Raw genomic sequence first — 13,032 nt, 5'->3', positions numbered from 1 at the left:
ACATTATTCTAACACCTCAACTATAACATAAGTGACACATATGTGTAAGGCCATCAATTCTTAACTACAGGAAAGCACTCAGAAAAGAATCACGGCACATCTACACAAGGACATGAGGTCATCTACCATCTGCTTTTCCCACTTGGCAGTCAGACACTCTGTCTATTAGTGTATGTATTTACTTGGGTTTGTACAAGTTATATTTTAACTAATGATTTCTGCTTGGATATCAGCAAGAGCAGAGGTAATCCAGTGTGAAAGGAAGCCTTGCATCTCACCAGGATGTCTACGAAAAATGACTGCAGTTTTGCTTCTGTTACAGCTGAGTAGTCACTTTGGTTCTGGAAGTTGTGGGAAGGTGCTTGTGTGGCCAATGGAATACAGCCATTGGATCAATATAAAGACAATATTGGATGAACTAGTCCAGAGGGCTTATGAGGTAACTGTTCTGAAATCCTCAGCTTCCTTTTCTTTTAATGTTGAAGAAGGATCTGCTATTAAATTTGAGTCTTACCCTACAGCAATGTCTAGAAATGACTTGGAGGATTTTTACATTGAAGCAATAAGGAAATTGATTTATGAGCCGCCAAAAGAATCAATTTGGTGGGGCTGGGGATGTGGCTCAAGCGGTAGCGCGCTCGCCTGGGCATGCGTGCGGCCCGGGTTGGATCCTCAGCACCACATACAAACAAAGATATTGTGTCCGCCGAAAACTAAAAAATAAATATTAAAAAAATTCTCTCTCTCTCTGTCTCACTCTCTTTAAAAAAAAAGAATCAGTTTGGACACACTTTTCACTGTTGCAAGAAATGATGTGGGAAGATTCTGAATACTTTGAGACACTCCGTAAAGATGTAGTTTTCAACAAAAATCTTATGACAAAACTACGTGGATCCAAGTTTGATGTCATTCTTGCATTTGGTCCCTGTGGCGAGCTGCTAGCTGAGCTACTTAAAATACCATTCATGTACACTCTTCGCTTTTTTTTCTTTTTTTTGGCTTCACATATGAAAAATATAGTGCAGGACTTTTATTCCCTCTTTCCTATGTGCCTGTTCTTATGTCAGATTTAAGTGATCAAATGAAATTCATGGAGTGGATAAAAAACATGCTGTGTGTGCTTTATTTTGATTTTTGGTTCCAAACATTTAATGAGAAGAAGTGGAATCAGTTTTACAGTGAAGCTTTAGGTAAGCCCTGTTTTCTAATAGCAATATAAATTCCAAAATTTGCCATGTCTTTGAGGGTGAGCCTGAAGGAATATGAAATCAGAGAAGTTAATCTTGAAAGTGTGGTGATAAAATAAAAATATTTTATCACAATAATACGTCAAAGCCAAAACACTATAGAAAAGCTTAAATTGTTGATTCAGTTTGAAATCTTTGGACACAACAGGAAGCCACACACACACACACACACATACACAAAATAAGCCACTAAGGACTTCCCTAGGCAGTCACACACATTTATTATCATTTATTTTATCCATATTATTTCATCTTCAAAAGCAATAATTATAAATGTCACTAAATATCTTCATGAGTGTAGAATGTAGATTAAGAACATCCACAGATTCCTAGAATAAGCATCTATGTAGTTTTGAGGAAACTGCCTCCATATCTTTATGTTAGTTCCCTCATTTATAAATTCAATTATTTTGTCACTTTCACATTAAAGGCAGTAAGGCAGATTTCATTAGGTTCTGGACACTAAGTGTAGGCACCATTGCAACTGGATTTTGTAGAAAGATAAATTAAGTTCAACTCTGAATACAAGGCAAAGGATATATTTAGAGAAAAGGTGTAAGGTAAGGGTCAGTGGATAGAAAGTTATAAAGAGGAAACATAAAGGGCTGCAGGGATTCTGACCACACTGACCTAACAAGATAGTTGCTAAAGGCAGGCCAGTGTGATATCTAAGTTAGGAGGAGTTTGAGAGACCTGAAAATACCTTATATTAGATACACAGTATTAGACATCAACGTTGGCAGATTCTAGTTAAACTAATTTAAGACGACTCAAATTTAGAGGATTCTCAATTTGACAATACAAAGAAGAATACCCAAATACTAACTGCAAAGAAGAGGCACAAAAGCTAGCTCCTATAGGGGATGCAATTTCAGAAAAGACAACAAGCATTTGGTCAAGGAGAAAAACATTCTCACTAGTCTGTAATGACTATTTTATTTCATGTTTGAACACACACACACACAGAAATATGCATATACTTGCATATATACATAATAAAGGGAATGTATTTCATATAAGAAATCTGTCTCCAACAAAACTAAGTGATTCAGTTTTTTTTTTTTTTTTTTTTTAAGACAACACAGGTTGGGGATGTAGCTCAATGGAAAAGCACTTGACTGGCATGCATAAGGCCCTAGATTCAAATTCTGGAAACACACACACACACACACACACACACACAATGGGAGTGACAGCCAGTATCTCATTAGGGGGTTCTTCTTATACCCTGCTGAGGAGGATATAAGTCACCAGAAAACTTAAAGTCTCAAATAATTAGTGAAGAACAAACACAAATAGTCAGAAATATATTTACATAAAGCAGAACCCTGATAGATCTAGTCCACTGGGTGCTGGAACTGGACAAAAGAAAGATGGATACACTGGTTTATTTAAGGGGGTATATCAAAGGCAGAAATAAGGTTTCCAGGGAGGAGTCTTGCTTTGTAATGTCTTCCAGTCAGCAGGTTGATTGACATATTGGCAGGCCACACCCATCTCAGGTGCTGTGTGGACCATGCCAAAGCAGGACAGACTGTCCTTGGGCAATTAACCAGAGAAAATGTCCACTGGTCATCCCCAGACACCAGATGTTTCCATCCACTAGGCTTTGATGCTCATTGACCCACACACAACCCATGGATGGCTCATCACACACACACACCCCAATACTGAATTAAAAATAAATTAATGATTTACCAATTCCACTTCTAGATAGATTGTGGAAGAACTGATTGAAGGACCTTGACAAGGTATTGGACCAAGGATAATCATAAAACTATTCCTGGAAGTGAAGAGGTAGAAACAACCTAGGTATTCCTTAAAGGGTTTATTGATAAACAAAATGTACATAAAAATATCACTAAGCCTTAACAACTTTGAGGAATTGGGACACATGCTACAATACTAAAAAAAATTACACTAATATAAGTCTGTCAAAAAAAGAAATTACTATAAATCCACTGATATAAATACCTGACTAATCAATTTCATAGGAGCAGAAAGTAGAAATATGGTAGACAATGGATCAGAGGAGAAAGAAACCAAGAGTTCTTAACTTATACAAATTTCCTTTGTAAGAAATAAAAAATGTTTGCAAAAGAATGTGAAATATATGCATGTAGAATACTACAGAAGTTTAAACCTTTAGAAATGGTTATAACTATTTATTACATTATGTATATTTAACTTAATTTTAAAAGAGCCAAACATAACTCCTGTTAATACTTGATTTCTCTCCTTAAATAGTTGTACCAAACCTTACAATAGTCTGTGTTCTGCCTTTGCTCTGTTGTGATGGAACAAATTCTTTCCTTTATAGGAAATGGAAGACTTTGTCCAGAGCTCTGGAGAGAATGGTGTTGTGGTGTCAGTGGTCAATAACATGACTGAAGAAAGGGCCAATGTGATTGCATCACCCTTGCCCAGATTCCACAAAAAGTTAGATAAAGTGCCCTAATGGTAGAGAACTACTGAATAAGTAGTTATTTAGTTATCTTAAACTCTGTAAATGTTCTTATTATAGAATCACTTTTCAATGTGAAAGGTTAACTGTCTTGATAGTGCAAATTTTTCTCAGAAATCACCTTTAAAACAAAATATACACAGAAAATTCTAAAATTGCATGAAGCATATTCTTGATTAACAACATTTTGGCATTAACATTGTGCTCAGAAAGAAATATATTTTACAGATGCAATATGAACTTGGTATTAAAAGAGTATTGCAGGTAATCTCCAAATTACCTGCAATAATTACAGTAATCTCCAAATTCTGCCCTATCATTTCCTCCATTAACTTGCAGAATTTCTGAGGACACAGTACACACTACAGACATAATCAGCATGGAGTTAAATATTAGACAGTAACTTCCTCAGTGTCATAGCAATGGCAGGTAATGAAAAGTCTAAATAGCATCATACAGCATCATTATCCTATGTAATACTGGCCTCGATTCTCCCCCTATATGTTGGAAGGGGCCTACTCATGATCTCTTTATGATGCTAGTTACAGAAAGGAAGTCCAGGGCTCACCAACCCTGAGTCTAGGTATCCACCAAACCAAGGAGACTGAGAGGAAACAAACTAGTCTGCTCCAGTGGATGTGGCCCTATTAATTTCTCAAGAAGGAAGGTATAAGAGAATAGATGCAGATGGGATCCTGTGCATTAAAACTGTGACCCTACAAGGTCCAAATACTAATAACCTATGGAAAAGTGGTTATAGATAATCTTCACATATCAAGACAAAAGTTAATATTAAATTTAGCATATGAGAACTAGTATCAAATATATATTTCTAAAACAAAATGAATGTAAGTTATTAGAAATTTTTTACATATTATCCTCTAGATTATAATTGTCAATTTCTTAAATATTTGTATTTGATATTGATAAACTAATTTATCTAAGCTTCTCCTTATATAAAGCTACTATTTATATGACCTTGATTAAATATAAAAATACAGGAAAATTATGTACTCTGTTTACATCCCCATTTCAATAGATCTCATTATTTATTGTCTCTTGATCTCATTTCTTTATCTTCCATAGAATATGTATTTAAGTATGTGATTTTTTCTTCATCTCTTTAAAATTCTAACATCCTATAATTTGAAATTTAACTCAACTTATAAGAGGTTTGCTATACCCTAATAAGTCAAATGGAGATTTGATGGCAAGAAACCAGCTACCTTACGACCCAATACTTGAATTTACAAGTGGATTCCCTAGAATAATCTTCTTAGTAAGACTCAGGAGAACAAATCTCAAAAACATGAGTAATAGCCAATCAGAAAGATAATAGTTCAACAGAAAATAAACTTATAAAAATTTATTAAGAAAAATTCAAAATAACCTATTTTTTTTTAATTTTCTTTTTAGTCCTAGGGGGAAAACAAATAAAGAAAAACTTTGGGCATTTTATTATACAAATTCGCATTCTTTGTGGTCATAGTCCAAGAATCTATATTTCAGGGGTAATGACCTCTCACAGAGAATTTTTTAGTCACTTCCTAGATTGTCCGTTATTGCCTATTTCTACAATTTTACACCTATCCTGTGATCTACAATAGTGCTATCTGAAATGCCAATGAAAAACAGCCCTTTCTTTTTATTACAACTGACTCTGCATGTTTCATGACCCCCCAAAAATTCACAATCTTTTAAAAAAAATTTTTTAAGTAAAGAAAAAGGGGTAGAGTTTAATCTGTATTTACAGGACACTGTAAGATATAAATTTCACATAGAAATAGAAAACCCATTTGGAGAACAAACTTCATACAGTATATACAGTTTGGAACTGTTCAAGTACAGTTTTGTTGTAAAAAGTGCTACAATAACAAACAACATTTATAAAGAGTTCTTAGCAGGGAAATAGTAAGACAAATTTATGCCTCAGCTGTGGAGCCTAGAAATTAAAATCCTAGGAGTCCTGTCCTGAACTTGAAAGGTATAGCCTTCAGAGGTAGTTTCTGGCACAACATTCTGATTATCCTCTTTCTCTACTGAAAAATAATTCTCAATCAAGTTTAAAACCTTAATCATGAAGTTGTACTTCTTAATGAAGTATAGCCACTGATTTCATAACCACAAACAACCCACTCCCTGCTGCATTGGACACCCTTCATAGCATGCTCAGGGACGTCATTGTTGTTTTAATTGAACACATAAACCCAGGTCCCCTCTTATGTTTGCATAGGTTGTTTGTTCTACCCAGCATATTTTCTTTCGGTTTGTCCATGTGGCAACCTTGTTTTCATTTTTCAGATCTAACATAACATACCACCTCTTCTACATAGTCTTCACTTACCTCGCCAGTGGATATAGGTACCTCTTGCTTCGAGAGTGAAAGTAATTGCGATATTGATTCATCATTATAAGAATCTACTACCTAGAAAACAATCTTCAGTGCTTTATATTACATATTCAACACTTTTTTTTCCTGACATAAATAATTTCCCTTGATTTGTTCCAATCCTAGATCATCCAAAAACAAAAGCTTTCATAACTCATGGTGGAACCAATGGCATCTATGAGGCCATCTATCATGGGATCCCTCTGGTGGGCATTCCCTTGTTTGGGGATCAACCTGATAATGTCATGCACATGAAGGCCAAAGGAGCAGCTGTTAGATTGGGTTTTATCACAATGTCAAGTATGGATTTACTCAATGCATTGAATACAGTCATTAATGAACCTTCGTGAGTATGGCATTTTTTTCAATAAAGTAATATTTATATTAGATTCCCTTGCAAAGATAAAAGATTTAATCCTATTTTGAGTCTAATTTTTAATAACTAAAATTATTTAACTCTCTGAAATGTGCTTTAATTCTCAACCAATCATTTTTAAATTTCAAATTAACCCTATGAATTTACTTAATTACTAGTATTAGTTATTAGTAAAATAATATGACACTAAAAACTTCTTACTATAAAGCTTAATGTAAAGAGCAAATTTTTTACTAATATGACAGAATACATAGAAGAGAAGGACAATGAAGTTGAAGAAATAAGATACTTCCATTCAATACCTAAAATTCCAAAACTACCAACATTTTTAAAATTATATATACTTATTTGGTATGGCAGAATAATTTGATACATGTATACAATATGCAATGACCTAATCAGGAAAATTTTCATTTCCATATTTTTAAACATTCATAATTTCTTCTGATAGGAACCATCAAACTCCTCTCCTCTAGTTCTTTATAAGATATAAGAAATTGTAAACAATAGTTAACCTATTGTGTCGCATAACAGTAGCACATATTCCTTCTATCTAACTGTAGCTTGATCTGTTTTCAACTTCTATTTAGGTTGCCTTGCTCCTACTCTTCCTAGCTCCTAGTTACTACTACTCAACACTGTACTTCTATTAAATCAGCTTTTTAGACTTCACATGAGAATGAGAAAATGCAGTGCTTTTCTTGTAGTGCCAGTTTATATGACTTAGCATAATGACTTCCACTTCTATCCTTGTTAGTGAAAATGACAATATTTCTTTCTTTTTCATGGCTGAATAAAATCCAGCTATGTGTGTATATATACCATGTTTGCTTTAGCCATTATCCAATAATAAACACCTCGGTAGATTTTATACCTTGACTCTTGTGTATAGTGCTGCAGGTAAACATGGAAGTTCAGGAACTTCTTTGATAAACTGATTTCTTTTTTGTTGTGTTTATATCCAATAATGAGAAAGCTGAATCCTATGGTAGTTCTATTTTCAGATATTTGGGGAAACTCCATATTCTTTTTTCCATAGTGGGTGTACAAATTTGCATTCCTGGCAATGGACCATAAGAGGTCCCCATCCTCTTCTACCTCACCAGCACTTTTTTTTGTTTTGTTATGACCATTCTATCCAATGAGATTATCTCTCATTTTTGTTGTTGTTATTGCTGCTGCTACTGTTGCTGCTCCTCTGTATTTTTCAAAGTTTGAGTAGATACCTACAAAACAGTTGTGAAATCAACCTTGTGGGTTGATTGTTGTTTGATTTACATTTCACTGATGATTAGTAGTGTTGAGCATCTTGTCATATATCTTTTTTTGAAATCAAAATATCTATTCAGATCATTTTCTGGTTTTTAGAACAATAATATGGTTTTTGCTGCTGAGCTTTTAGAATTCCTCACATATTCTAGATATTCACCTTTTCTTACATGAATCGTTTACAAATATTATCTCCCAATTGTGCATGTTTTCTCTTTACACTCTTGGTCTTAACTTTGTTGTATGAAGGCGTCTCAATTTAAAATAACCCAAATTGTCTATTTTTGCTTTTGTTGTATGTGCTTTTGGAGTCTCATCTAAAAAAAAAATTATTGATTATACTGATTTCAAGTGTTTCCCCTCTACTGAAAATATAAATTTTCCCCCAAATTGATTTTTAACAGATTATAGTATATAAAATTTATATACCTTAAATTCCTTTTTTGAGCTGTAAAAGTCAAATAATTTGAGTAAGTTTACATAGTTAAGAATTCTTCATCAAGAGATAATTTTAGAACAATTTTGTTGTGCCAAAATAAAATCTCATATACCCTTCAAGTATATCCCTCTTAATCTCAGCTCTTCACAACAACTTATATACCTTCAGTCTCTAAAAATTAACCTCAGATGCACATTTCATACAAATAGAACAAGTCATACAATGGTAGTCAACTTCAACTGGGTTGTTTCACTTACTGTGATGTTTTTTAATTTTGTCCATGTTTAAACATATAAAACTGCTTGATTTCTGCTTATTGCTGAATAGTATTCTTTGATGTAAATGGATATAACACATTTTATTTAACCATTTATTACATCACAAACATTTGGGAGGGTTTTTTTTTTCCAATTTTGACTCTATGAACATGGCTTGTTTTGTATGAAAAAAAAATTTGTATTTCTTTTGTGTATTGCCAAGGAGTGGCATTACTCCCTCACATGAGAACTTCATGCTAATATTTAAATGCCAATCTGATTGCCAAACAAGTGGCAGGATTTTTAATTTCTAACAGCTGTGTTGGAGAGTTCCAATTTTTCCACATCACTGCTAAAAGTTGCCATCATCTGTCTTTTTTTGGCGGGGGAGGGTACTGGGGATTGAACTCAGAGGCACCTGGCCACTGAGCCACATCTCCAGCTCTATTTTGTATTTTATTTAGAGTCAGGGTCTCACCACTGAGTTGCTTAGTGCCTCACCGATGCTGAGGCTGGCTTTAAATTCATAATCCTCTTGTGTCAGCCTTCTGAGCCACTGGGATTACAGGCGTGCACCACCATGCCTGGACCATGTGACTTCTTTTTATTATATCCATCCTAGTGGTTATGAAGTTGTATCTCATTGTGATCTTGATTTGCATTTCACAGGTTGATTAAAATGAATGGTTGTTCACATGCATACTAGATATTCATGTTTGTTCTTTGTAGAAATAATAATTCTAGTCTTTAAATCCTTTCTTAATTAGGTTATTTGTCCTCTTAAGTTAGTCTTTATTATGGAGACACGTTCATCATGAGATATTTGATTTGCATGTATTTTCTTATATTCTGAATAGATGAGTTCATCACTTTCTTAATGATGCACTTGGAAAACAAATAATTTCAATTTTTATAAAATATCTGTTATAGTAAAATTTTCCCTTGATCCAACAAAAATAGTTCTGTAAAATGTGTAGTGCTTAGATTTCTAGTATCAAGTCAGCATTGATTATGACTACCAATACTCATTATTTAAGTATCACCTATAGGAATACTTTGACAATATATTATCAAAAAAGAAATTTGTAGAACATTTGAATGTTGAAAATTCTTTAAAAGCAGATAAGAAAAAAATGAACATAATGCAAGTAGGAAAAATGGTAAAGAAAATGTGAAATAAGGTGGTATATTTAAATATGAATATATCAGTATCTACATTAACTATTAACTACATCCTTAAAAGATAAAAGATTTTCAGACTGGATGTTTAAAACCCACAATATACTTTTATAAGATATGCTTAATTTAATTACATAGAAAGGCTATGAGTAAAGAGATAAAAGATTTCAAGTCTCAATCAAGCTTTTGCAGCTGGCCATGGTGGAACATGCCTATAATTTCAGGGATTTGTGAGAGAGAGGATTGTGAACTCAAGGCAAGCCTCAGCAACTTAAAGAGACCCTTTCTCAAAGTAAAATATAAGGAGTGTGTGAAATGACTTTTCAACCAGTCTCTGTTTTCACTCTTCTTTTTTTTTTTAAGAGAGAGAGAGAGAAAATTAAAAAATAAATATTAAAAAAATTCTCTCTCTCTTTCTCTCTCTCTTAAAAAAAAGAGTGAAAACAGAGACCGGTTGAAAGTCATTTCACACACTATGACACAATTGCTCTTAAAAGACTTCAAGATGATCATCTCAATTGCACTGTCTTATTTATAGTGCTTAGAATGAATTATTATCATTTTCTTTGCTGCAAGAGATTTATTTTCTCAATCAGCCTTCCATTTTTATTTTGGAAAATATTTGTCAATAAGAAAATTCCAAATTAAAAACTAAACTTTCTACAAAAATCTAACCAAAAACTCACAAAAATATATGACTATTCCTTGCATGTGTGGTACTGGGAATTTAACTCACACCTTTGTTCGTGGCAAGTGCTCTACCACTGAGCTACATCCTCAACCCTTTTTATTTTATTTTGAGACAATGTCTTACTAAGTTGCCCAGGCTTAGCCTTGAACTTGTTATTCTGCCTCAGCCTCCCAAATAGCTGGGATACAGGCTTGTGTCACCAAACTGGCCCTTCTATGGCTATTCTATGGCACTTGTTTACATTCAGTTTTATGAAAATTTCTAAAAATTTTTCATAGACTTAACATACTTATGCAAATTAACTTGCTTTAAATATTGGTGTCTTATAGTTTGTCCTTTAGACATAAAGAGAATGCTATGAGGCTATTAAGAATTCACCGTGATCAGCCAGTGAAGCCTCTGGACCGAGCTGTCTTCTGGATTGAGTTTGTCATGCGCCACAAAGGAGCTAAACACCTCCGGTTGCTGCTCATGACCTTTCCTGGTTCCAGTACTACTCTTTGGATGTGCTTGGGTTCCTGCTGGCCTGTGTGGCAACTGTAATGTTCATCATCACTAAATGCTGTCTGTTTTGTTGCCAGAAGTTAGCTAAAACAGGAAAGAAGAAAAAAAGGGCATAGTTTTACCTAGACTCAAAGCTGGGGTCCTGACAGATAAGCCTCCTCCAGTTCAATTTCACAAGAAGAGATTGTGAACCAGGCTCTTTCTTCTGGTGACAAAACTACTTTTCACAACTTACCTAATCAAGGCACAGCTTAGTTTTCAGTGATATACCACTTGTTTATTGTCCCTCAATAGATGAATGGGTAAAGAAAATGCGGTATATATACTCAATGAAATATTACTCAGCTTTAACAAAGAATAAAATTATGGCATTTGCCAGTAATTGATTGGAGTTGGAGAACATCATGCTAAGTGAAATTAAGTCAATCACACAAAACCAAAGGCTGAATGTTTTCTCTAATATGCAGATGCTAATTTATAAAAAGGCAGGGAACACTAGGGAAGAATAGCCTTACCTTAGATTAGGTAGAGGGAAGTGATGGGAGGGATAGGGAGGGGATGTAGGGATAGGAAAGATAGTAGAATGAAACAGACATTATTACTTTATGTATATATGTGACTGCATGACCAATATGATTCTGCAACATGTACACTCAGAAAAATGAGAAATTATATCCCATCTATGTATATCAAAGTGCATAAATGCATTCTACTCTCATGTATAACTAATTAAAACAAATAAAAAATGTTTAAAAAGAAATATTTCAGAACAAAGGAAGATGGTGAAAAATAAAAATGATATATAAGTGCCTATTAAAAATTACTGCTGGAATTCACAGGTTATACAATATTAATTTACTGAGCTAGACTGTGGTTCACAAGTTATTCATGGATACAAGAACTTCCAAAGGTCTAGTTATAGTATCAACATAGATTTGCCAAATACTCAGTATGCCTTACCTTCATTTGGGTGTAGAATTTTGTAGTGTTAATTTTTTCTGAACAAGGTATTCAATACTAAAAATCATGTGTCAAGATTCACCCTTCTCTTTGGTTTTGGCAGACTGGAAGTGCTGCTTATACATCCAGCCTTAGCATCAATTCTCTTCTTCAGGACCTGATAAGATTTTTATCTTCTTCCTGCTGAAGTAACTTCTAGGGAAGGTATGTTGATGAGAAGTATATTATTTCCTACCTGCTTCCTACCGTAACAGTGAACTATTTGGGAATGTCTTTGGTTTCACAAATTCATTCTCTTTTCCTCTTAACCAGTTAAACAGAAAGATCTGCTTACACTTATTCTCATATTCAGTCTTTGGAAATAGATGTAAGCTCTCAATTATGGTTGTGATAATGTAGAACTGGTAGTAGAAATAGTAAGAACATTTAACTGAATTTCCATTCCTTCCCAATGTATATGCACACGTGTTTACTTTTTTCAAAACAAGACAGTGTCACTTAGCTACCTCACAAGTATGTTGTAAAATTCAGTAAGCTTGTGGTAGTTCAAAATGATTATTACTCATATTTTATTTTATTTTTATTTTTATTTTTTTAAAGAGAGAGTGAGAGAGAGAGAGAGAGAGAGAGAGAGAGAGAGAGAGAGAGAATTTTTTAACATTTATTTTTTAGTTTTTTGGCGGGCACAACATCTTTCTTTGTATGTGGTGCTGAGGATCGAACCTGGGTCGCACGCATGCCAGGTGAGCGCGCTACTGCTTGAGCCACATCCCCAGCCCTATAATACATATTTTAAATGAAAATGTCAAATTTTCTTTTCTTTCCTCAATAGCATATTGTCCCATTACCTTCCATAACACTTACATGGAAACATTTAATCCTTTTTCATGACATAAGTACAAAGGATTATATAATTAAGCAAAAACAAGTATAAAGTCATTTCAATCATAACTAACTTTTACTTAGTGTTCATAGTGAAGGAAAGAAAATACTAATAGGATCAGTGGCACAACGTGTAATCCCAGCAACAACTCAGGAGGAGAAGGCAGGAGGACTGAGAGTTCAAACCCAGCCTCAGCAACTTAGTGAGACCCTGTCTCTAATAAAAAAGTGCTGGGGATGAGGCTCAGTGGTTAAGTGCCTCTGGGTTAAATCCCTGGTACCAAAAAAAAAAAAGAAAAAGAAAAGAAAGAAAAGAAAACTAATGACTAAACTAAAATAATCATGGTGATCTTCTTCTCATGCTCTTCCCCCCTA

The 13,032-nt window shown here is 34.1% G+C and overlaps 1 pseudogene; it reads left to right on the top strand.

Moving 5' to 3' along the window:
• Positions 1–264: 264 nt before the first annotated feature.
• On the top strand, positions 265–10,931 carry LOC124082252 (UDP-glucuronosyltransferase 2B31-like; annotated as a pseudogene).
• The last annotated feature ends 2,101 nt before the right edge of the window (positions 10,932–13,032 follow it).

The sequence above is a fragment of the Marmota monax genome, unplaced genomic scaffold (genome assembly GCF_021218885.2).
Source record: "Marmota monax isolate L192 unplaced genomic scaffold, Marmota_monax_Labrador192_F-V1.1 WCK01_AAM20220418_F8-fsc00132, whole genome shotgun sequence".
Classification (NCBI taxonomy): Eukaryota; Metazoa; Chordata; class Mammalia; order Rodentia; family Sciuridae; genus Marmota; species Marmota monax.
This window is presented reverse-complemented; position numbering and strand designations above follow the sequence as displayed.